We start from the raw sequence: 3,952 nt of genomic DNA, 5'->3' as shown, positions 1-3,952 counted from the left end.
CAGGAGTTATTGAGTGCACAGGAGATATTTAAGGGCTATATCCTTTCATCGGCTTGAGAAGCATTAACTTCATAGCCATCGAAGGGCAAGACTCCACCAATCTACATGTGTCAGATAAACACACATTGTGTGGTTTTCTCTAGACAGGAGAATTGGATTGAATGTATTCTTTTGGAGCCTTGGGTTGAGTCTTAATATCTCCCTGTGATCTGCATAATAAGAAGACATTTGTATTCTTTGGTCATATGAATTTTGATTATATGATTTTGTTCCTGGAATGTTTTAATTGTGTTCTTTAAGGTCATTGCAGAACCTCTTGTGAATAGATGTTTGTAATAGTTTAGTGGGCATAAGACTAGAAAGTGAGCCGGGCTGTGGTGGCACATGCCTGTAATCCCAGCACTTGGGAGACAGGCAGATTTCTGAGTTCAAGGCCAGCCTGGTCTATAGAGTGAATTCCAGGACAGCCAGGGCTATTCAGAGAAACCCTGTCTCAAAACAAACAACAAACAAGACTAGAAAGTGATTCGCTCTGGATATCAAATGGATCTGGAATTGATTTAATTGATACACTGCTTTGAAACACTTCAGAGTTTTCTGGGGTGGAAAAAAAAATCACTCTGACCTCTGTTAAATAAGACTGACCCATAAATGTCTAGTCCAGCAGTGACTTGATGTGTATGTGTGTATGGAAGCGGGGAGTTTGACACCCAGAGAGGGGCTTCCCCTTCTCAAGTGGGAATGGGGAGAGGGTATGCAGGAAGGGGTCCTGGGAGGAGAGGAAGGGCTGACACTGGGTTGTAAAGGGAATAAGTAAATATATCTAATAATAATATAAAGGAATGACTTATAAATATGAAAGAAGGTTGCATACTGGGAGTTAAAGGGTTAAGGAGGGAGCATGAGATGGGGAAGAAGAGGGTATAGGAGAGTGGGTTATCCAAAACTAGAGATGCATGGGAAGCCATTGAGAAACTCACTAATTAGTAAGCTAATTTCAAGCATAGTTTCAAAAGGAGTTCAAACAGAGACTGCCTGGATGATTGATGCTGCTACTAGAAGACATGGGTGCAAGCAGACGTTGTAATGTCAGGCTTGATGTCCCTTCCTATGAGTCTCTGCATGGGGACACCACAGAGTCCCCAAAAGAACTCGGTGATTGTCATTGCTCTTGGCTGTCCACTATAACTGTATGGTAAGCATCCAGGAATAGTTCTTTAATTTTAAGTCAATAATTATGAGGTTAAAGTTTCCATTATCCCATTTGGTGTAAAGAGAAACTGTGTTAGCAGGTGTGGTTTAATGAGAATGGCCCCTATGGGCTCATGTAAATACGTAGTCTTCAGGTGACTACGTATTTGGGGGAGCATTAGGAGGTGTGGCTTCGCTGGAGGAGGAATGTCCGTGGGGGCCTGTTTTGAGGATTCAAACGCCTTGTGCCATTTTGAGTTAGCTGTCTCTAGCTCTTGCTTGTGATTTAAGATGTGAGCTCTTGGCCGTTTCCGCCACCAAACCCTTTCTCCACCGCCTTGGCCTCTAACCATCTGAAGCCAGAAGCCCAACCAAACACTTCATTTCTAAGTTGCCTTGGTCATGGTGTTTTGTCACAGCAATAAAAAAAGTCACTAAGACATCAAATCTCTCTAAGTAGCTTACAAGAATGAAGACTAATGAAGCGTTAACCATTGGCTGCTGCTCCTAACGCTGAGGGAGCAAGCACTCCGGCACCTTGGGACAGACAAGAAATAGACTGGCGTGAGCCAGGGCCCGGCACAGGGCTCACGCCATAGGGTGTTACTGAGAGGTGGCGGGTCTTCTCCTGGGATCTGACTCTTTACTGGAGCTCAGTCTGGATGGACAGATGGGGCCTTCATTCCTCTCCTTGTGGTCTGGACGTCCTTGGAACTAGGTGATGACCACAGCGCTGTCTTGCCTTTCACAGCCTACCAATGGAAATGACACTTGAGGGAGTCCTAGTATTGCTATGGTTTGGATCTGAAATGTACCCCAAAAGTCCATGTGCTAAAAGCTTGGTCTTAAGTCCCTGGCACTTTCGGAGGTGGCGCCAGTGGGAGGTCTTCAGATCAAATAGTGGAGGATACACCCAGAGGATATATCCAGAGCATACACCTGGAGCATACACCCAGAACTCAGGTTGGAGGATGTATCCCTTTTCTGTTTCTTTGTCACTTCTGTCCATGAAGCTGGGATTTTGCTATGGCATGCACTGCTACGGGTACTTTGGAACTTTCTAGAGGTCGACTATTTCCAGAGCATGGAGCTCATGTGGTTGAAGTCCACCTTCATGGAGGGCTCATTGCTGGTGGCAGTATCCACTTTGATGTCGTTGAGGCCAATGTAGAGACCAGAAGCCAATACACTAAACTTGCTCCCTTCCCTGAGTCCCTTACCCTCTGGTCTCCAGGACTCAGGTGGTGCTACAGAAGACATGCCTGCCCATCTGTCCAGTTGGGAGGAACAGAGACCTAATTCTGTAATCTTTCCTTTAGAAAGTATTCCTATTTGGCATGATATTTTAGAAAGTTTTCCATATCCCAAGGTTTTAGGCAAGAGACAAGCTCCTAGAGAGGGCTTGCCTCTCCCTGACTCCCTGTCCCTTGGGATGAACATTCTGCAAACAGCTGGTGTTTGTAGGCAGGGTCTACTAGTTGTTTGTCTAATTGCTGTGATAAAACACGCATCAAGAGCAACTTAGGGAAGGGACTGGCTCACTGTGACAGGGAACATGGCAGCATGGCTGGGGTAACGGTCACATCGCATCCAAGTCAAGAAACAGATGAGAACTGGCGCTCTGTTTCATTCAACCCAAGACACCTAGTGGGATGGTACCACCCACAGCCAGGGTGGATCCACCTCATTAACCTAATCCAGAACATTCCTCACATCCAGGTCCAGCAGTTTGTTTCCATGGTGATTCTAGATCTGGACACTGACAATGGTAACTATCACATAGGTTTCTTTCATAGATTTCACTATGATTTTATAGAGTTTACTGAGATGATCGCAGCCAATCAGACCTATGGAGATGTGCCACATCCTTGCAAGGGTCCTCATGGGTATGAAGACATGACAGACACACATCCACAGAATCTGAGATCGCATGGTCTGGGCTCTCTCATGGAAAAGGCTGCAGAGCCTTGGGAGCCTTTATTACTTACATACAGTTGGACACAGAGACAGGGTTACAGTTGAACATATAGTTGAATTAAGATGGCAGGGTTTACAGTGTACAGTTGAACAAGGAGACAGGCTTAGTTAATCACGAGGAGCAGTCTCTGTAGGGGAGCAGTCTTTCAGGCTGTTAATATCCTGGAGGACAACATTATACCGTCAACATTAAAACTTGAGACCGGAAGGATGGCTTTCCCACGCCCGTGGCTCTAAGGCATTGGGCTCCTTGATATGGCTATGCCCATATCAAACAAAATACACATTCACCAGGGCTTCACTCACTCTGGAGAGAGAAAAAGATAACACTCAAGTCTGGCAAGAATGTGGAGAGACAGGCACCACTACACATATCACTCAGAGTACAGACCATGCCCCTCTGAAGAGCCTTTGGGTCCTTGGTGTGTAGCGAACGTCTGAGGAACCATTAGGCTCACACACCCAGTAGTTTCATTTCTATTTAGCTCTAGTTGACGTTCAGAAGTGTGAAGATGTAAGTACGAAGGAGTTTAATCTAACTTTTTTTTTCCTATGAGCAAAAATGTCAAACTATCATTCGGCAACATGATATAGTTCCATTTGGACCGTTAAGCAAAGCGAAAACCAAACCAAACAAACAAAGAAAACCAATTTCCAGTTCAATTACCACAGCCAAAGCCCACAGGGAACCGTACTACCGCGGGTTGCCGCGGGCACGCATGCGCGGGCGCAGGGTGGGGCCTTGCGCGGCTCTCCCTGCGCCGCAGCCACGCCCACCTCAGGT

Source organism: Apodemus sylvaticus, chromosome 5, assembly GCF_947179515.1.
Source record: "Apodemus sylvaticus chromosome 5, mApoSyl1.1, whole genome shotgun sequence".
Classification (NCBI taxonomy): domain Eukaryota; kingdom Metazoa; phylum Chordata; class Mammalia; order Rodentia; family Muridae; genus Apodemus; species Apodemus sylvaticus.
This window is presented reverse-complemented; position numbering follows the sequence as displayed.